General features: G+C 44.1%; 1 protein-coding gene and 1 long non-coding RNA gene across 9 annotated transcripts in view; one reads left to right on the forward strand and one right to left on the reverse strand.

Annotated features, from left to right (window-relative positions):
• IRF2 (interferon regulatory factor 2) overlaps positions 1 to 12246 on the reverse strand; it is an 84186-nt gene extending 71940 nt beyond the window's left edge. The window contains exon 1 of one of the 2 annotated variants that reach the window (XM_036838753.1): positions 12052 to 12246. The gene's annotated coding sequence lies outside the window, so the exon portion shown is untranslated. Of the gene's footprint in view, positions 1 to 305; positions 361 to 12051 lie in introns of those variants that run through there. The other variant, XM_036838754.1, reaches the window with a different exon arrangement.
• A 194-nt stretch (positions 12247 to 12440) lies between these two features.
• On the forward strand, positions 12441 to 22088 carry LOC118887876. Of its 7 annotated transcripts, none has more exons than XR_005018185.1 (5): positions 12441 to 12540; positions 12937 to 13101; positions 15456 to 15590; positions 21319 to 21536; positions 21820 to 22088. It is a non-coding gene; the product is annotated as an uncharacterized LOC118887876 (long non-coding RNA). The 7 variants fall into 7 exon arrangements; XR_005018187.1 differs by having other exon boundaries at positions 22027 to 22087; XR_005018184.1 differs by having other exon boundaries at positions 21319 to 22088.
• The last annotated feature ends 525 nt before the right edge of the window (positions 22089 to 22613 follow it).

A 22613-nucleotide genomic window follows, 5' to 3' on the forward strand; every position in this document is an offset into this window, starting at 1 on the left:
TTTACGAAGACTCTGTCCTTTAGAAAATAAAATATACACAGTTGGCCCAAAAACGTGCCACGTTAGCACTGTCACCTCCCCTACAATCTGAGACAACCCCGTGCGGCCCATTGATGGGTGGAAGAAGACCTCTAAAAGGGATGCTCAGACACCGAAAATCACTGCCGGAACTGAGGTCTCGGCCGCCCAGACGCAGGCTCCTCGCTGCGGGGAGCGCAGGTCATCTACCGAGCTCACTCAATTCCAAGCTGAGGACTTCGCTACCTTTTTAGACCTACTCCCTCCACATGGAGCTGAGTACACACCTGTTAAGTAAGCGACGACTGGATGAATGACCAGAGTTGTCCACTGTTTCCTTTCAGGGCCCAGACTGCAGCCCAAATTGCACCCTGACTTTGAAAAAAAAAAAGCAAAAAGCAAAAAAAAAAAAAAAAAAAAAGAAGTCTTGATGCATTCAAAGCACCTGTAAGAGAGGCAAATAAATAAATCCTCTCCTATAATATTTTAAACTCACCCAGACTTCCTGAATCACCAGCAGAGCCACACCCAAAAGTGGAAATAGCAGTTCATCCACATTCCCTCCTGGGGCCTTTGGACTTTGCTTTTGTAAAGGATAGAAGAAAGGGGACCATCTGGGTTGGTCTTCCGGAGCCACCTAGAGCACCCCACATGCCCAGGGCATCCTCCGGGGGCACCAGCTTCTTGTCTCACTTCTCTGTCCCTCATCCCTGAGGACCTTAACTTTCCAGGTCAGCTCAACAGTGCACATGAGTTAAGTTTTCCCATACAAACAAAATCCCAACATCCCCACAAAGAGTCAATAAAGATTTACCTTCAGGATTACGATTTTAAAGTGAGATTACACTTTCCTGTTCTTCTGTCAGTTGCAAATCCCCAAACCTACTAGAATTCACTTAAAACTAATCTACAGTGTTTTCATTGGAAGAAAGCAATCACGAAAGCTCTGACCTGCTGAGCAGCTGGGAATTTCTTTGCTGAAGGTTTGGTTTAGTCTTTATTTTTCTAGCTGCTGGCCCTGCTAACATGATTCAGTGAAGGTCGTATTTAATCTTATACAGAAAAGCTACCTAAGCAGTTCTTAGGTAGGCTTCAGTAAAAATAAATTGCCTGGGCTCTGTGGATAAGTCTGTTGCTTCTACCCAACAATTACAGTCAAAGAGAACAAATGAAGGCAACTGTAAGATACCAGTGCTTGATTTCAAAAGAACTTCCCTGCACATAAGTTATAGGCTGAGTGTTTGTTAATAACAAAGTTATTGTTAATAATTAACCCACCAAGAAAGTAGCAGCTCCCAAATGTATACCTCCGGTTTATCAGCAAATACAGCTTATTTACATGTACAGGAAGGTATTACTATCAGCATTGGGACATAAATGTCAAAGGAATAGACTGATAAGACTTTTGTTAAGGCCTCGGTAAAAAGGAGAAAACCGAACAATTTTTTCCACCTTCTGGATGTTGAACGCCTAATACAAAGTGACAAATCCTATTGCAAAGTGACAAATCCCAATGTTTATGTGCTCAATACATATACCATTAGGTTTCTAACACAAAGGAGATCTAGGCCAAGGTCCCAAGCTGGAATTCAGCCTTTGAAGCTAACCTTTGCTTTAGGGCTGAAAATCAAATCAACAAATATTTATCTAGTGCTTACTGTGTATCAAGCACTAGTGGAGAATGCGAGGAAATACGACACAATCCCAGCTCTCAGATAACCTGCCCATGGAGGTGTTGCAAATGGGAAAATCCAAGGAATCGACCTTTTTCACAATAGTTCAAAGGGTGGAAAAGAGTCAAGATGTTTGTGACTAATTGCCAAAGGAATGGCACACACAGTGTGTTGCTTCTGAAGAGATTCAGAGCATCTTATTATTTCAAGCTGATGAGATCGGGTAAGGTTTGTGGAGGGAGGCACAGTGAGATGCAGTTATAACCAAACTACCTAACTCTGCTTTCCTCTGGTTTTTTTAGGTTTAGCCTTGTATTACAATGTTTCCCTGTATTTCTCTTCACAGCTTGCTTCATTTCCTAACCCTGCACCATCCAATATGGTAGCCACGAGCCACATGACTACTGCACACTTGAAACGTGACCAGATTGAATTAAGATGTGTTGAAGGTGTAAAAGATACACTGGATTTTGCAGATTCAGTATGAAAAAAAGAACGTAAATAATCTCATTAATACTTCTACATCCGTTTTATGTTGAAATGATAATATTTTGGACACATTGGGCTAAATAAAATAGTATTAAAATTAACTTCACCTACTTCTTTTTACTTTTCTAACGTGGCTACTAGAAAATTAAAAATGATACCTGTGGCTCACATTCTATTTGTATTGGACAGTATTGTCCTAATCAATACTCATTCTTCTCCGCTGTGCTTTGGCATTCTGCCTCTGAACTCCTTACGGTTACGCCCAACCCTAGTTTCATAATAAATGCAAAAAACGTCTCCCGTATCTATAAAGGGATCAAAACTATTCTAAATTTTTTTCCAGACACAAATTCAGGATTTGTAAGCTTCTTCAGTTATGGAAACTCAGAAGTCACACTCGGATTGAGTCACACGAAGTCGTTCTCCCGTGGGGACTTGTAAAGGTTGCTGTGTGGGGAAAATAAAACTTCCCTGGATTCCTCAGTGCTCCTGTAAAACAGCTGAGCCACCTGAGACACAGGAATGAACACAACATAAAGATAGTGAATAAAAGATAGTGAATGTTTGCATTCACTTCCCCTGGAAACATTTTACTCTTCACCTACCATGAGAATTGGATGTGTAGCCATTTGTCTAAATTAATTACTCTGATCCAGAAGGATAATCAAACTTCTCTTATCTCCTCAAGAGGGCCAAATGGTTACAGCCTTGACTAGGTCCCTGGGTTAAGTTTGCAGGGTTCCAGGAAGACCTATGTCTCTAAGCATGTACATTTCAAAAGGGATGAAGCCCAGACCTTAGCCCAGACCTTCCGAAAGGTTAGGATGAAAATCCTGGATCCTTTCCACCCTGACTCAAAGGAGCAGAGGCGCTTGCTTGCTCGTGCACTCTCTCGCTCTCTCTCTCTCTCCCCTCCCCCCAACCCCGTGCCCCCTCCTTTGGCAGAGGAGGGGGATGGTTGCTCTGACCGTACCACACCCACATTCCATCAGCTTTCATGGCATCACTTATCACTTCAGGGACTAGGTATGGGGGACCAACAATGCAACATCTCTCTGGCCGCTGACCTGGTTGTAAAGCTCAGTAAAGAACTCTTTCCTCCAACCTCCATGCCTGGGGCATCTGCAGTATTCACATACATAGAAGACATATCTGTGAAGTGGGGTAACATCTCAGACCCTCCACAGTTCTTGAGAAAACAGTGTGTCCCAGCCTCACCACAGAGCCATCAATCTCAGTGTCTTCAAGTAGTAAGAGATGAACAGGGACAAGGGCATCTCTCCGCACTGGCTGGGAAAGCCCTGATTCTAGAGCCTGGCTCTGCACATCAAGGCACAAGGGGCCCAGGAAGGGCCAAGTTCACGCGCACCATCCCCCTGAGCAACATCCAACTTACTTGTCCTCCGCCTATGTTTACCAGGCGTGAGGTCAGAGGGAACACTGCAGAGCTGTCTTGAGAATATTTTTCTGGTTATAAAAGTAACTGTGCTGTTGTATTAAATTTGGAAAATACAAGTGTTTCAAGGGGAAAAAAAGAGCCAAACATCCATAATCACACCATCGAAATGCTTCCTCCCAGTTTTTTCTTAATGATGTGTATACAGATACACACACACGTTTTAAAAATAAAATTAGGGTCACAACTGAACATCCTCTTCTTTCCACTCAGCATATTCCACAAACATCTTCCCACCATTAAATACAAACACAGGAATTTCATCGGCTATCTATACTCCGTGTGTGGACTGCGCCGTAACTCATTTAAACGTGCTCCTACTGTTGGGTGTTTAGGGTGTTTCCGAGTTTTCACTATTACAGAAGCTAACAGTAAACATCCTTGTACATAAACCTTCGCTCCACCTCTCGTTAGCTCACATATGTAGGTTCCTAGAAGTGGAATTACGGGAGCAGAGAGTTCAACATTTTAAGACATTAAGTGTAACATTGCCAAACTGAATTCCAGAAAGTTTATTTCAAAGTACAATGCCCCAACTACAGTATGAAGTGTTTAGTTTCAAAACCAGTGGTCTGCAGTACCAGCGATGCCATCCATGGTTCAGTCTTAACCTGTGCCTTCTATCCTTTAGGGAAACACGGTATCGGCCGATTCTATTTTCCTGACTCCCTATTTACCTCCTGCAGCCTGGTAAAAATAAAACAGCAGCGAGGAAGACCAGCATGGGGGAGGGAGGACAGCCTAAGAGCTATGACAGTACTGCTAATCCATTTCATCAACATGCATCTTCCTCGAGGGAACCACGGTTGCCTCCAAAGGCAATTTAGACTGAGTCTGAGGCCTCAGGTCAGGGCACCAATTCCTCCATCCTCTCCGGCTCCAACACTGCCTCTAACGTGGCTTCAACCATGCCCAAGTGGTGACCACTCACAGCCTCCTGTTTACTTGTCTAAAGTTGGCCGATGCCTAGCAATTTGCCCCCCCCAGATAAAAGGGCCAAACTTCAAAGTCAGAAATGGAGGGTCCTCCGGCATTTCATTTCAACTTGTCCTGCAGTCACTATCAATTAACTACCAATCTGTCCCCTCTACCTCAAGACGCCTTCAGTGACATTTGTGGCAGACACAGGGTCTACCTGCCTGACTCCCTCGGGTCTCCCACTCAGGAATTCAGGAGGCATTATTCTACTCTCCACCTTAGTCTCTTTTTTCATCACCTCATTCTCCCAACTGTCACCTTCCAACACCCTCCCCACTCATATTCTACCACCCCACACACCCACTAACATCCTAACCACGTGCCAGGACACTCTGGTCCACCACTGTAACTTTTCTCATCATCTTCAAAGATTGTAGGGTAAGGAGAACAGGAAAAGCTCTCTTCAAAAATAACACGTTAGATATTACTTGAAACAAAGTTATTTGTATGCACTTTCTTCTCACTCAAAATGTCAACCTCATGAGATGGGAAAATCAGTTGGATTTTAAGCTTACGGGGCCAGGACAGTGTCTTCTATCTAGAAGGTATTTCTTTGGCTCCTACAAAAACCTGACATCCATAAGCTCAAAAAGAACAAATTCAATAGGAAGCTCATCTTTCCTTTGATCACATTAGGTGTGTGAGTATCAAATGCTCTTACACATATAGCAACAGATTGCTAAGGACGCTGGATAGGAAATTATTTATGAAAATGACAGAGCAAGTAGTTAACTCTCAAAAATGTTTAATCAAATGGGCGGAAGACCGAAATAGACATTTCTCCAAAGAAGACACACAGATTGCCAACAAACACATGAAAGGATGCTCAACATCACTAATCATTGGAGAAATGCAAATCAAAACTACAATGAGCTATCACCTCACACCAGTCAGAATGGCCATCATCAAAAAATCTACAATAAATGCTGGAGAGGGTGTGGAGAAAAGGGAACCCTCCTGCACTGCTGGTGGGAATGTAAACTGATACAGCCACTATGGAGAACAGTATGGAGGTTCCTTAAAAAACTAAAAATAGAACTACCAGATGACCCAGCAATCCCACTACTGGGCATATACCCTGAGAAAACCATAATTCAAAAAGACACATGCACCACAATGTTCATTGCAGCTCTATTTACAATAGCCAGGTCATGGAAGCAACCTAAATGCCCATTGACAGACGAATGGATAAAGAAGATGTGGCACATATATACAATGGAATATTACTCAGCCATAAAGAGAAACGAAATTGAGTTATTTGTAGTGAGGTGGATGGATCTAGAGTCTGTCATACAGAGTGAAGTAAGCCAGAAAGAGAAAAACAAATATCATATGCTAACGCATATATATGGAATCTAAAAAAACGGTACCGATCAACCTAGTGGCAGGGCAGGAATAAAGATGCAGACGTAGAGAATGGACTTGAGGACACAGGGGAGGAAGGGGAAGCTGGGACGAAGTGAGAGAGTGGCATGGACATATATACACTACCAAGTGCAAAATGGATGGCTAGTGGGAAGCAGCCGCATAGCACAGGGAGATCAGCTCGGTGCTTTGTGACCACCTAGAGGGGTGGGATGGGGAGGGTGGGAGGGAGATGCAAGAGGGAGGGGATAGGGGGATATATGTATACATATAGCTGATTCACTTTGTTGTACAGCAGAAACTAACACAACATTTTAAAGCAATTATACTCCAATAAAGACATGAAAGAAAAAAAAACTGGATAGGCTTTTATCACACAAAACCCTAAAGTAAGATATTTTGTTGAACTAAATTGGTCTTGCCCTTGATATAAAAATGCTTAGAATCCATCACCAGAAAGAACAGCACAGCCTTCTGTTTCTCATAAACATGGGGCTACAAGGCATGCACACAGGGCATGGGACATACGGAGACATTTTTTGCTTGCCTCTGGTTCTTTCTTGCTTATCGAAGCTGAATACTAAATTGATAAAAGGGACTATAAGCCAAAACAGAAACAAACAAAAAACAAACCCATGACTCTGTGTCCTTCATAGAGAGAGACATACTCGTGAAACAAAGTCCTTCTTGCTTGTTCAGAATGGAAAATTCAAAGTATCACAACTGTACCACGAATCCCATTTTTTTTTTTTTCCCATTTTTGTATGACAAGCAAGGTCAACATGGGCAGAGCCAACAGGGAGGGACCACAGATTCCCTAATCAAAGCACTGCCTAAAAGGTGGGTAACAAGTTCCATCTGCTTGCTTTCCTGCATAGCCTGGCCTCAATGAAACAATGAAAAGGTTTGGCCCTGGGAAGAGATCCTTGATTCAGTGGTTCTCTGCCTTTGCTCTGGCCCACATACCTGAGTGATAGGGATCCAGGATACACTGGTGAACGTGAGAGGCTTAGTATGGAGCGGGAGGAGGGGTTCTAAGGTCGGGAGAGACAAAGAGAAGAGGGGGCTGCAGACAGTCTCAAGTCTGAAGGTTCTGTGTGGTTTCTAAAAGCCCCCTCCTCTCCATGATTCTGATACACACATAAGTCCCGTCCCTCGAAGATGACAGAACCATGCAGCCCCATTTTATAGATGTGAAAACTAAGGTCCAGAAAGGAGAAGGGATTGGAGAGTTAATGAAAGAGCTGAGTCAACTCTGGGCCTCTGGACTCTTGAGTTCATGCACCTTCCACTACCCAGAGCCTTGTACATATTTGTCTGTCAACAAATATTTAATAAATAAATGAAATAAGGACTCAGTGTTTGCGTTCATTGAACAAAATAATCGCCCGAGTTACTGCAATGGTTCATATCATGGGGTCCCTGGATCCCCAGTAGAACTCAAAGTTACTGATGGGAGTGGGTAGGTGGTAACTAGTTTTAGGACCTCAGAAGGCCCGATAGGTCTAACAGCTTATCTAAGAAACGGCTGCCCAGGCTGCCTACAACGTCGAGGTTCTCTATTTTGGGCTGGAATTAGATCAACTAGATTTGCTGATGCTGGTTCTCTCAAGCCAACCGGGAGTTCTGACTGCAAGTCTAACGTGTTTCTGAATAATAAAAATGGGCATATGAAGTCTTCCTAACTACACACAATCTGTTTCAGAGACCATTTGTCAAAAGATGGAGCTGGGGAGAGGGGAAATCATTTGAAAAGGCTCTCTCAAGGCAAAACGCTGGTGACTGTGGGTCCTCTGGACGGGTCAGAGCCCAGCCTCAGGTGCCTGTGGACGTGACTTCCTGCCTGTGTATTTCCCTTGGTATTATATATATAATACTGACTTCAGGTTTAAATCTGGACCCTATAGATAACTTACCATTCTTTGCTGAAAAAAATCAACATTTAATCAAATCTCGTCACTGCCAAGCCCACCAGCACCCCTCCACCGCGAGGGCCACTGCTTGACCCTGCCTTGGGCAGACATCACAACCAAATACTGATCACACTCAGGCCAAAAGTAGGGCACGAATGGGGCCAACAGGGACAGAAAGCCCTGACTTCCTACCCCTGTGTGAGAAGGAACACTGTGTCCCATACAGACCAAAAGAAGAACTGATTTTATTGTTAACAATGACTATTTCACAGCAATTTATGTTATTTTTATATACCACTTTATGTATTTTATATCTATTGTAAATATATACTATCTATCTATTTTCACATATGCTGTCACATATCATTTTCACATATATAGTGTTAGGTACATAGTAAGCATTCAATACATGCAAGTTCACTGAGTCCCTTTAAAGATGTTACAGCAAAAACGAAAATCAGTTAAGGGCATACAATTAATAACATAGTGAATTGAAGAGTCTTCAGCAATGATGAAGAAAATTCAGACTACAGCAAAGTGAGCTTGGGAAGGTTTTTTCTTGATATGAAGAGGGAAAATACATTGGTCCAATCATTTTTATTTCCATATCATTTGGTCTCCATGGACACCATCTAACTTCTCTTCTGACAGAAAAAATACTCACTGACAATATCATATGTCACTGTTAAATACTTTAATGCTTCACATAAAATAGTTATGCTGTGTTTAATTTCTTACCATTATTATTTTCTCTCAGAACAAGTAAAATCCCTCCTTGCTGAAAATTCTATAAGAGAAAGTCAGTGCTTAATCCACAGTCATGATTCCCTGGCTTTTCAAGTTAAGAATAACCTGATAAAATTCTGAAAGTGAATGCCTTACACATTTGTAGATTGCTATAACTTACGCAACCTTCTTTCATAACAGTATCTCATTTGTTCCCAAAAGCAACCTTATCAGATATACAGTTAAGTATTATCACCTTCCGTAGCACTCACCCCTAAAGGTAATTACTGTCTTTATTTTTTAGCTGGGTATTGTCAGCTCACCAACTAGAATGCAATCTCCCCAGAGGGTAAAGAAACTGTCTTCCTGTTCCCAGTTGAACCCACAGAACGTAGCACTGTGTCTGGGGCATAGTGAATGTTCTAGGAATAGTTATTAAATGAATAAACTCCCTTATCTGCTTTAAGCCTTTTTTGGTATAAAGAACATAATAGAACCATGTCCCAGATACCCCATTTAGAGTTCAGTGGTCTGTTCTCTATCAAAAGGAAACTGTGCAAAAATGCTCTAAAAACAAGGAAGCTTATACGCCATAATACTAAGAATAAAAGTACAGTGTCCTTGGAAACATGAGAAAATCGATGCATGTCAAACATCCAAAGTTTCAAATTTTCCACTACTAGGTTTAAACATGTTTAACTAGCTTTGGTATACTAAATATTGGCCTAATAAAGCGGGAAAGTAGAGGAAGAGAAAAGTTCGGTCATGGTTCACTGAGCTGTCAGGACTTTTGTTTGCCATTATTGGCTTCCAATTTAACCACAAACGCTTACTTTTGATTATGATGACATTTTTACAGGTAAGTAAGTCTGAAATATGCAGAGTTATCTCTAACTTCTGAATGTCAAAAGAAAAAAAAAACCCAACTCATTGAGAATAAAGTAAGTAAATGTTTAATATTAAGACTCAGTTACGAATCATAACAGACAAGAACCCGGATCTAAGAGGCCAAAATCTAACTTCTTACACAACAGGCTAAGTTATAAATTATAATCATTCACTAATTACAGTGAAATTCTGGACTCTGCCCCATCAATCAATAGATTTTTCAAGGTTACCCCTTAAAATTACCAGGTTAAGTCCTAAATATTCCATCTGCTGAACTCTCCTTAGAAAACACAAGTTTTTCCAGGATTTCACCCTTTCCCTCTCCAAGGAAGGAATGATGGGGGGTGGGGGGGCGGGTGAGAAAACTAGAAAATCCTGAATCTGTGCGCATGAAGTTAAACAGGCGTCCCCCTCCAGGTCGTGGCAAGGAGCGTGCATCTGCCTAACATCAAGACCATCCACCTTTCCCATTCAGCCTGTCACCAGGCCCCTGTCTGCACCTGCCCCTAAGCACCAAAAAGCGCAGGCTGCTAAATCCCAATGTTATCTGCAGTCGGTCTGAAACTAATAAATGAATGCAGGCTTGACAGCAACCTTGGTGATTCCTGAAAATCCACAACAGGAAATGTAACTATCCTCCACCCTCCCTCGCCATTCATCAAAAGCAGACCGAGTCACAGCAACTGGGAGGCCGGTGGCAGAAGGCAAATGCCAGCACTTTTCCTCAAGGAGGAAGCGTCTGCGTTTTCTTAACCAAGGACAGGACGCACTACCCGTTGCCCACACCGCAGGCAGGAGGCTGCAGAGGGAGCGAGCAGGTAAAACGTCCCCAAGTTCCAAACACTATACTCTGGGGGCGAAAACGACTGAAAGCCGCGCCGCTCGCATGTGGCAACCTCGACTGCTAGTGCCAGGGGTCACATTCACAGCGATGACCAGCGGTCCTGCCTACACCGACTGACCTCAGCGCCTCGCCTGGTCCCCAGAAGGCTGTTTCTGCGCCCGGCTCGGGCTGCCAGCCTCCTCCCCGCTTCTCCCCCTCTAAAGGGGTAAGGGGGTGAGGGCGGCCCACGCAGCCACACCTGGGGCCCAAACAGAGATGCCGGCGCGTCCCAGGAGGGGGATGAGCTGCATCCTGAAACCCTCTGAACTTAGAAAGGCTGCCCGAGCCCTCTCGGGGCCGGCTTCCAGGCCGTAGCACCCCGAGCGGGCGGGCGCCACGATCGGCCACGGCTGGCATCGCTCGGTGGGCGAGCCCGGCCCGCGAGGCGGAAAGGAAGTGGCTGCCGCGGCTTTGCACCAACCACGTTCGGCCGGCGGGCGAATGCCACTCGGCGCCCCGAGCGGGGTCGGAGGGCGCGGGGCGGGCACTCCCGTCCCCACCCCGCCGCCGCCGGCGCCCCGGGACCCTCAGGGGACGCCGGCCCCGGGCCTGCCAGCAGGGCGCCGCTCGGTCCCCGGAGGCTCCCCGCCCCCACCTCGCCCGCTCCGTAGCCAAGGCGGGTCAGGCCCAGCGCGCGAGTACGGCCCGGGGGCGCCCGCGGGGACCCGGAGGCGCCCGGCGCTAGGCCGCGGCCGGGCCGCTGACCCCTGGGCGCGGCGCCCTCCCGAGACGCGCCGCCCGAGCCCCCCGCGCGCCGGGACAAGTGCAGTGACAAAGCCCCAGGGCCAGGCCGGGCGCTGGCCGGCGGGAAGGAGGACGCGGCGTCCCTCCCGGGCGGTGGCGGCAGCGGCCCAGCCCCCAGGAAGCCGGGCGCGCCGGCCAGGCCCCGCGCGCAGCCCCGCTCCGAGCCCGCCCGCCGGCCCCGGCCGCTGGCACCCGACGCCCGCGACTCTTCCCCGAGCCCGGCGGGCGGGTGAGCCCCGGGACCGCCGCCGGGCGCCCCATCAAGTTTCCTTTGGCCGCGGCGGGAGGCGCCTCTCCCGGCCCGGGCGCGGGGCGCAGGCTGAGGGTGGACTGCGGGTTCCTGCCTATTTACGCCAGAGGCTGCCTGGAGAGAGGCACCGCCGCCGGGCAAGGAGAAGGACCCGCTCCCCTCCTTCGGACCTGGTGGCGACGGCCTCCGTAAACATACACACGCACACACATGCACGCGAGAATTTTGTTTTAAAAGGAGGCCCGACTCCAGCGGACCTGCACCCCCCCCAACCACCTGGGGCGCAGAATCACACAGAGCAGGTCTGTGTCCATGGAGCCACCTCTCCGCATCTGCAAATCCAAAAGTGAAATTAAACCTCCACCAACCTCCTCCTCCTCCTCCTCCTCCTCCTCCTCCTCCTCCTCCTCCTCGCAGCCTCAGCAGCCCCAGTGGCAGCAGCAACAGCAGCAGAACCTGCTTCCCCTAAAATCAGATGATCCATAACAGCGCCGACTGTTCCTCCAAAAATCAGTATTAATATTTATGAACCTCAGCATTTTCCGTCTGCAAAACATCGTGTCAAACCATCAGGACGCGCGCACACACGTATCCCCTCCAGTCCTCATAAACATGCCCTCGAGAAAAACACACACGCACAGTCACAACTATTATTTGAAAAATGTTACCTCTCAGTGTGCTTTTTCACGCTATCAATACAATTCCGCAAGGCTTAAGTGTTGCTAGGATGTGTGAAATGGAAATGAAAGCCCGTCAGTTGAATAATCGCAGGAACAAAACTAAAAGTTACTCCCCGGCTTGCCTGAGAACAGTCCAGATCGAAAGCAAAACAAGGAGAGGAAACTGCGAAGCGCTGAGGCTGGAAATCCCCCCACCCCCCGCCCTCCTGGTGCCTCGCTCCCTCCCTCCCTCCCTCCGTCCCTCGCTCGCTCCCCCCTCCGCCCTCCTCCCTCCGCCCTTCCTCCCCAGTGTTTGTTTCAAGCTTGTGCAACTGGGAGGTGGAGGCGGAGGGAGGGCGCGAGCTGCCCGGCCTGGAGGTGCGGAAGTTCGCCGCCGCTGTTCATTGGCAGGCAGCGCCGCTTTCATCATTTCTCAGAAAAGTCAATTTCATTTTCACTTCCCCACGTCGCGGCAGCGGGAGCAACAAGCGGCTGCGCGTGAGTCTGCTGCTCGCACACCCGGGCGCTCACACTCGAGTGGGGGTCCGGGGGGTGGGGTACTGGGCGCGAGCTTGGGTTCCGGCCGTAAGCTGGCGGCGGTAGGAGGGGACAGCAGGTACCTACCTGACTCTCCATCCTAAGGGTCACCTGAAGGTAGGGAAGGAGGGAGGAAGAGGGCGTGTCGGGGAGGCAAAGCTCTTGCCATGCAGTTGGTGGGGCAGGTGTCAGCGGTGTTTAGAGCCTGTTTTCTGAGTGAATAAAAATTCACTTTGTAACACTGCCCACTTCCAAGGAACACGAGGAGCAATTAACTGACAAGAGAGCATTACTTAGATACTAGTGCAATAACTGGGCCAAGTAACGCATCCTTAACTTTATTTGAACCCTTATCAGTAGCTGAGTGTGTAACCATTTGAAGGGCAGCTGTCATCAGGGACACCGCCTGGAGCTCCGTCTGGGGGCGAAAAGGAAGGCCTTCCCCTAGTAAGTCACCAGCAGCGTCCTCCCAGACTGAGTGTGCAACAGAAGTTCCCTCCCTGCAGGATGAGATGGGCAAGGGTGAGAGCTAATTTTCCTGAAAGATGTCTTAATGTGGCTGGTCCAGGAGAGGGGTTTTATACTGTAGTACATGCAGCTAGGTTCAAATTTGGCCTCTTTAACTTACTAACTGGGCATCTCCAGTCAAGTTGCTTAACCTAACGCCTCAGTATTCAATGCCTTGAAATGGGGATGAGTGAGAGAATGCAAGAATACAGGGGCAGCACCTGTCACCTTCAAGGTGTGTTAGCTCAAACTGATACAGTTCACTTGGGACCTGCCGTTTTTGGGGTCCCTTGTTTTAAAGTATAGATTCTCACCTGGTTATACCTGTTTCTTCCCCCACATGCAGTTTCATTGGCCTTCTCCCAAACTTCTCTCCCCGACACAGGAAGTCCCTTCCTGAGAGGCCAGAGCTACATATATGTAAACACTTTTCTAAAAACATAGCTCCAACACCCTCTTTGTCACAGAAGTATTGAGTTCTATGGACTGGAAAAAGAAAAGTATCTCAGTGCTTTTGGTGAGGAGACAGCTGAGGGTTTAGGCTTCTGTTTTGTGGCCGTGGTCTCAAAAGTAGATTTCCCATGCACCATTATTTCTTATCCCCTCATAGAATACTATTTGACCCAGCCAGTCACTTTCTTATTTCATAAAGCAATGACTATTATAGGTGATTAGAGTAACTGTATACAAACTCTGTAGGACAGTTGTCACTCTTTACCACCCATGGGCCCAAGTTAAAAACCCAGTAGTCCTTAATGTTTTCCTTCCCCCCAACACACATCCAATCAATAGTATCCTACTGACCTGTTGATGCTGACCCCAAATCTCTCTGGGCCTGGCCCCTCCTCCATCCCCTTTGCATCGCCTTTATTCAGCTATGACAGTGGCCTCAGAACTGGGCTTCTTAACTCGGGCTCATCCAGGTTAACAGCCAAGTTAAGCAGAAAATCAACTTCAGGTGAAGCACAATTCCAATCCAAACTCCACCCCTCAAAAATCTCTCCACAGCCTTCAGAATAAAGTCCATATTATTTGACAAGACATAAAAAGCCCATTATAATCTGGCACCAAACTTCTTTTCCAGCCCCATCTCCTGCTACTGTGCCCCACAAGCTCTACACCCCTCCCTTGTCAACCCAGCTTCCATTCCTTTTGGTAAAACAGCAGAGCCATCCTCTTGTTCGTTGTTTTGTCCTTAGCATGGTGTCCAGCACAGAGGCACTCAACTACTTGGGAATTAATAGGTACTTGCCCTGGGTTCTCAAAAAATATTTTAGACTTTATCAGAGTATTTTTAATATAAATGTAATCGATATTTATTGTGCAGAATGCAGGAAGTACAGAAAAGTTGAAAAGAAAATATGACACCTGCAATCTTACCAGTAAGGAATAGACCTGGTGATATTTTATGTATTTCCTTCTAGTAATTTTTTTGGCTCCACCACGCAGCATGCAGGGCTCTTAGTTCCCTGACCAGGAATCGAACCTGTGCCCCCTGCAGTGGAAGCACCGAGTCTTAACCACTGGACTGCCAGAGAAGTCCCTCTAGTAATTTTTCTAAAGGGCCATTTCCAGTCCTCATCTGCTCAGCGTCTCTGTATCATTTAATAATTCCCATCATACTGCCTGATGCCTATGTGACATCCTTCTCCTGTTTTATTTCTCGGCTGGCTCCTCTTCTGCTGCCAGCCTCCTAAATTATGGTGTTTCTAGATATTCTGTCTTCACCCCTCCTATTTTCTAATTCTACATGCTTTCTCTTTGAGTGCTCTCACCCACATCCAAAGCTTCAGATATCACTATTTGGTGATAACTCCATCATCTATAATTTCTAAGCTCTGGATGCATTTATTCTAGATGTTCCTCGGGTACAACAAATTATTTATGTCCAAAACTAAACTCATAACATCTTTCCCTACCACCTTGTATTTGTCACTTCATTAACCAGCCAGGAAACTGGGAGACATCACCAACTCCCACCTTTCCTGAGCCCCTGGAGCTCCCTGGGCATGGGTATCATTTCCAATTTCCAGGCCCCTAAACTCATAAAACATAGACTGAATTTCATTCTGTTCTTATGCCCTTGAAGACATGTAAATATGACCCCAAAATCCACTGTGTATTGATATACATCGTCAAGAAATATTTTAGCCCTTTGATGAGATGCATACAGTCATAAATCTCTGTGGAAAACGGATCAGTATAGCAAAATATAACCTTTTTGAAAGTTTCTGGAAAAAATAGCCTTTGCCATACCAAAGAAATCGGAACAAACACCTGGTCTAAAGCAACAGATGTTGTTTGAGCAGTGTAGTATATTGAAACTAGAGTGAGCTCCTGAGTGAGGCGTGTTTATGTTTCACCTGCAGGATGGAACATCCTAGGACCATCTACCTGGATGCATCAGGACTCATTTCTTTTCAAGGGAGTCGAGAAAGGAGAGTGATTACTTGGCCATGCAGCAATTGACCTCTCCATGATTGAAACTTAAAGATACATTCAAGGTTAGCCCCTCTCAAATGGGTTTTTAATTTATTTTTCTAATAAATGAGAATAGTTTGATAAAATAATCATTTAAGCAATAATCCTTTATTGAGTCAAGTAATAATAATTTATTGAATCATTTATTGAGTCAAGTAATAATCATTTATTGAATGCCCAAGAAATTTTCTTGTGAACAAAACAAATGAAAATATCTGCCTTCCAAGAAGTTTTCTTACAGTCTAGTAAATTGGAATGTTAATTTCCATTGTATCATCCTAGTAATGGCTCGGACATCACCTCCATCTATAATCGCAGTCTTTATAACTGTACGTTAAAGTTATGAATGTAGAATATGATGGCATGCTCACTAAAGGGTTAAGTATTTATAGCTGTGATTAAATCAGTGCCCCCCTCATCAGTCTGTCAGTTGATGCCCTAATTTTCCCCACAACATCTCTGGTACCACTTCGGTCCTGGCCACCAAGGCTCTCTTCCATGCTGCTATAATTTAGCAGAGGTTATAAAATCATGGAAAATGAGTGTTCCACACTTGCCAGAGCAGTTGGCCAATACAAAGCAAAGAATATCATTGTGAAGTCCACACTGAATAAATATACAGCCATATTAGATTGCAGTTGAAACAGCAGAACTGCAGAGATGTTGAAAAAGCCATCAATCAAAGTTCAGGGACCACAGGCATCAAGTCGGAGAAATATTACCTCATGTAACAGTTTCTTCCATTGTGCTAGAAACTCTAAAATGAGGTGCGTTTTGTTGCAATTATTCTCTGAAAATAATGAATTTAAATTGAGTAATATATTGCCCAATCCTTAGTAATAAATATTAATTTTGTCCTGTTCTTCTGATGAAGTAAGGGAAGAAATGCTCTTTAAAAGTGCCAGGATGTGTGTGTGTGTGTGTGTGTGTGTGTGTGTGTGTGTGTGTGTGTATGGGCAGAGAGGGAGAGAGAGATGAGTGAATTTTTCTTGTCCAAAAGGAAGGGTTTCAACTTTGAAAACTTCAAAATTTTTTTTTGCTATAATTTCTCTGTTTCATCCCAAATGGCTTTGAAATATTCATTATTTCTCTAAGGTGATAAACTATAAAGTAGTGCTTTTAAAGTCAGAAAGAAAAAGTGCCTATAGCCTTGCCTTGAGGTTCTTTAGAAAAAATTACTATAATAGTTTCAAGTATTAAAAAGATTTTAGGGACTTTGCTGGTGGCGCAGTGGTTAAGAATCCGCCTGCCAATGCAGGGGACACAGGTTCGAGCCCTGGTCCAGGAAGATCCCACATGCCTCGGAGCAACTAAGCCCATGCGCCACAACTACTGAGCCTGCGCTCTAGAGCCCATGAGCCACAACTACTGAGCCCGCGTGCCACAACTACTGAAGCCCATGCACCTAGAGCCTGTGCTCCGCAACAAGAGAAGCCACCGCAATGAGAAGCCCGTGAACCGCAATGAAGAGTAGCCCCTGCTCAACGCAACTAGAGAAAGCCCGCGCACAGCAACGAAGACCCAACGCAGCCAAAAATAAATAAATAAAATTAAAAAAAAATTTTAAAATAAATTTCCAGTTTGTAACATAAATTCAGCAAACCACATAATTCACTGAATCCGAATATTTGAAGAATTTTTGTTACAGCTTCCACCATTTTCCTATAAGCTCCTCATTCACAGCATGTGAACCTTGATGATGTTCAGTCTGTTCTCTTTGTCCCCAAACTTCTGAGCATTTTGAATAACACACCTTATCCTATTGGAAAGTGTTTGGAAGTTTGCCAATCAGAAAGACAGCAGAGTCAGAAAACAAAGGATTGACAGTATTTTTAAATACTCCTACTTCCTCAGAAAGTTTCATCTCCACTACATCCAAAAGGTGCACGACAATTCACACACACACCTCCCGGCGCTGCCTCCTTCTCCTGAGATGCAACTCCAAGGCATTTCCTAGCCATGCTCCTGACAAGCCGGTAAGAACAGGGCAGGACCAACCCCTGCTCTCCTGGAGCTTACATTCTAGTGGGGGTGATGTCAACAGACAGACAGACAAACCAAGGAAATAGTTACAGATTTGTATCCGTGTCCTGAGGGAAACAAACAGGACTTTGGATAGAAAATACTGGGGGATCTAGGCGGTCAAGGAAGGTTTCTCAAGGAGAAAATGACATTTAAGCCAAAACTTGGAGGAGAGGAGACTGTATTCATTTCCTGGGGCTGCCACAACACAGTACCACAAGCCAGGTGGTGGAAGTAACAGAAATGCATTGCCTCTCAGTTCTGGAAGCTGGAAGTCCAAGATCAAGGTGTCCACAGGGTTGGCTCCTTCTGAGGGTTATGGGGGAAGGACCTGTTCCTTGCCTCCTGGCTTCTGGTGGTTGGCCAGCAATCCTGGGCATTCTTTGGCTTGTAGCAGCATCACTCCATCTCTGCCTTCATCTTCACGTGGTGTTCTCCCTGGATGTGTGTCTGTATCCAAATTTCCCTGTTTTACAGGGACACTAGTCTTACTGGATTAGGGGCCCACCATACTCCAATATGATCTCATCTTAATTCATTACGTCTGCAAAGACAATCTGAGGTATTGCGGGATTGGGATTTCAACATATGAATTTTGAGGGGGACACACTTCAACACGTAACTGATATCAACTGTGTGACGAAGCCCCGAGCCAGGGGAAAGATTGAAGACAAAGGCCCTGAAAAGCAAAAGGGTCTGGCATATTCTGGAAACCAAAAGAAGGTGAATGTGACTTCAGAGTTCTGAATGAGGGTAAGGAGGACACAGGCAGGTGGGCAGAGTCCAGATCAAGGACTTCGGATTTTATTCTAAGATCAATGGGAAGATTTTGAAGGGTTCTGTGGTTTTAAAAGGTCATGCTATAAACTTCCCAACTGTCTCCTCAACGTCAGTGAGATGCAAGGATTTCTTAATTTGTGGATTTCTCAGAAGAATTTGTAACTGTTCTTGCACTGACCTCTCAGTTCATTACATGATGAATTTGTTGAGGAAACAATGCATTGGGGATATTTTGAAACAGTTTAATCTTCTTTTTCATTTCTTTTTGGTATTCCTAAGGTATTTCTTTCCCTTTAACTTTCTCTCTGATTTTCATCTCCACAAATAAATGAAGTAAATTTTTACTTCATTCTTTTTACCCTACCCCCATAAAAACTTCCCTTAAAAAAAAAGAAGATATATTCAACTGTGGATTCCAGGCACATGCTATTTTCCTCAGACTGTTTTGAGTGAATGATGATAATTTTCAGAGATTGTGTCACCACAAAATCAACATTCATTCCAAAATTTAATGGTTTCAAATGTATTTCTTTTTTTTGATTTCTAAAAATTTTCAAATTTCTTTTCCATCAGAAACCCCTTGTGTGTAATAAATAGTTTCCACAAAACTGAATTTTTGTTGGCAGAACAATCGGCGTAAGTAAAACTTCACGATTTGCCTTGGATGTTTTGTAATTTGAAAGCAAATGTTGATTTAAACAGCCCACCACTATTTTCTCAATGTCCAGCTGTGGATGCTGGGTTTTTAGCACCACTTCTCTCCGGACAACCAAAAAAAAATATCACTTTCTTTCCTGTTTTACATATTGAGTTTCTGCGTAAGATTTCATTTGGGGAAAAGGTTCTGTCGCTTTAAAAAAAAATGTGAAAAAGATCAAAGCCACCAATACCACTGGCAGTTAGTTTTGCTTCATTTTCCCATAACTGGAGATAAGAAAGAAAACACGACAAACTATAAGTGAAGAACCTTTAGACTGAAGGAGAGAAAGAAATATGCAGACCCAGGAACAGACGCCCGAGGGAGGGTTAATGGGTGAGTTCACGCTGGGTGGCTCGGCGGAGCCTCGGCGGAGGGGCCAACATTGTAGGTTCACCCTCACTTGAGTTGCTCAGATTGTCTCCATATTTCCTTGTCTTTATTTCCTACCTTGATGAGAACTTTTCATCTTTTCAGGGATGCAGAACCAACAGATTCATGACGACTCGTTTCACAATGTATGTGGTTGATGTCATGTTTATATGACACTTTTCACCAAGCCTTTTCCCTCATTGAGAAATTAGAGGAACACTAACCCAGCCCTGTCATCTTCCACAATGCTTACAAATATTTTACCACATATACACTCTTATTGGTATTTTTGCTTATGATGAACTTAAGTAAGATAGTAGGAAATTTATGCTCCATCGAGGGTAAAAGGAAAACAAAGTTTCATATGTACAGTAAGGTCACCCTAAAGATGTTCATATAAGTAAGGTGAAAAGGAACTACATCAAAACATTAATAGTGGGTGTCGTTGAGGAGTGGAACTATGGGTGATTTTCTTCCTTTTGAAAAATTAACATTTTTAAGAATAGATTTTCCTTTTATTAATGTAAACATTTTAATATATTTTTATAGGTGATTTCAGAAAATTATTTCTTGATATGCTTATGATTTTTATGTAAAGGACTTGTAAGGTTTTTTTAAAATTTATTTATTTTATTTTTGGCTGCGTTGGGTCTTCGTTGCTGTGCGTGGGCTTTTCTCTAGTTGCGGTGAATGGGGGCTACTCTTCGTTGCAGTGCACGGGCTTCTCATCGCGGTGGCTTCTCTTGTTGCAGAGCACGGCCTCTAGGCGTGCGGGCTTCAGTAGTTGTGGCTCGCGGGTTCTAGAGCCCAGGCTCAGTAGTTGTGGTGCACGGGCTTAGCTGCTCGTGGCATGTGGGATCTTCCCGGACCAGGGCTTGAACCTGTGTCCCCTGCATTGGCAGGCGGATTCTTAACCACTGCACCACCAGGGAAGCCCGACTTGTAAGTTTTAGCTAGTTTTATCCATGGGACTTCAAAAAACAAAGCACTGGTTAATACATCTTATATTTTACACTACATTCTTATAAGAATTTTTAAATCTCTGTGTAGAAGATAATTTTTTCCTACAAATGCTATATAGTTTCTCCCAGTTTTCAATTTTATCAAAATATTCATTTTTAATGACTCTCCAAACAGGACTCTTCAAAGGAACATATAAAAACAAACTAACGTGTGTCCAGATCAATGGCTATTAATAAGTGATACATTCCATAATCATTATTAATATTTAAATAAGCTTTTGCTTTGATTCACATCATGTTTTAACTATGCCGTTTGAAAAAGTTTGACTTAGGAGAAATCTATAACAACTAAAGAATCTCTTCTACTTGTAAAGTTTCATTTCATTTGTATGCAAGAATATTACTATATTCTTAGCAATCAAATTCAAATTCTTAGATCTCAAACATGAATGAAGACTCTAAGCAAAATATCAAAATTTTATGTTAAATTTTTTCTTTTTTTGCCTTTCTTCTTTCTGGCACTTTCACATTTAGTCATCATATTTCCTATTTTGCTTGCTCAATTTCCACGTATAACAGGATTAGCAGAAGGGAGAGAAAACAACTCATTTGAAGGCAGTAAAGGGTAGGATGTCTCTCTCTCTCTCTGTCTCTGTCTCTGTCTCTGTCTCTCTCTCTCTCTCACACACACACACACACACACACACACACACACACACACACACACAGTAGAGGAGGATTCTCTGCATGCAGAAACTCAATTCAGAACATTTTTCCCACAGAAGTAATAAGAAACCATGATGGTACAAGTATATAGTTTTCCTTCATTATGGGTTAAATTAAGAGTTTGTGGGCTGGCCCGGGAATACACCATTTTATAACATTGTACACATGGGAAACTTTCATTCTGAAATCTAGACAGCTGTTTTCAAAAGACACTATGAGGGCTCAGTGCGTTGTGTGGGCCTGCGGCTGCCCACCCTCCACAGGACCGTGCTCAGCAATTTTGGAGGCGACGAAGAAGAAAGAGGCCTGCTTCCCGATCTTGAGGCATTTGCGGTCCACGTTGGGAGACAGGGCCCACAGTGCAAAGATGATTATTTCAAGACAGAAATGGCATGTGGCCCCACTCCCAGGTAACATTTTAATACATTCATTTATCTGTTCATTCAGCATCTGTTTCTTGACTTTATAGTAATTATCTCTCTATTTTTATAGTCTAAATGATATTTTCTAATATAAATAATACATGATTATAGAAGAATATTAGAGCAATACAGACTTCTTTGTAGTGACAAAATCAGAAAGAACTTGAATGTTGATAACTGAATGATTGAATAAACTGGGGTTGATCCATTCTGTGGGATGTTATGCACCAATAAAAAAGAACAAATTAAGAATATCTGTTGTTCTGGACAGGGGACCAGGATGTATTATAAAGAATGAAGATCAAAATGCAAAGAAAGGTTCATATTTTGATCTCCTTTTTGCAAAGACAACAGTGGACACCCCCTAAAAAAAGTTTGAATTTAAAAGGATAAAGGTGTAGATATGAAGCTGTTAATATTGGTCACCTTAAGGACAGGTGAGCTACTAATTTTTTTCTTTATTTATTTTTGTACTGAGGAAAAAGATGATAGGGCTTCCCTGGTGGCGCAGTGGTTGAGAATCTGCCTGCCAATGCAGGGGACACGGGTTCGAGCCCTGGTCTGGGAAGATCCCACATGCCGCGGAGCAACTAGGCCCGTGAGCCACAACTACTGAGCCTGCGTGTCTGGAGCCTGTGCTCCGCAACGAGAGAGGCCGCGACAGTGAGAGGCCCGCGCACCGTGATGAAGAGTGGCCCCCGCTCGCCACAACTAAAGAAAGCCCTCGCACAGAAACGAAGACCCAACACAGTCAAAAATAAATAAATAAATAAATTTAAGAACAGTTTTTCCTTTAAAAAAAAAAAAACGATGATAATTTTAAAACAGAATGAAAATTTGGAAATACAGAGCAGATTAAAGAGAAAGATTAAAATCACTTTGATTTCTGATTTCTGTGTTGCTTGGTATTGTATGTGTGTGTCAGAGAGAGAGAAGGAGAGAGAGAGAGAAACTGCCCTTGATAATTAATTATCAATAGACTTTTTTTTTTTTTTAATAATTTTGCTTGTGGCCTTTTTTCAAGTTTATTTATTTATTTATGAAGACCCAACACAGCCATAAATA

This window comes from Balaenoptera musculus, chromosome 21 (assembly GCF_009873245.2).
Source record: "Balaenoptera musculus isolate JJ_BM4_2016_0621 chromosome 21, mBalMus1.pri.v3, whole genome shotgun sequence".
NCBI classification, from domain to species: domain Eukaryota; kingdom Metazoa; phylum Chordata; class Mammalia; order Artiodactyla; family Balaenopteridae; genus Balaenoptera; species Balaenoptera musculus.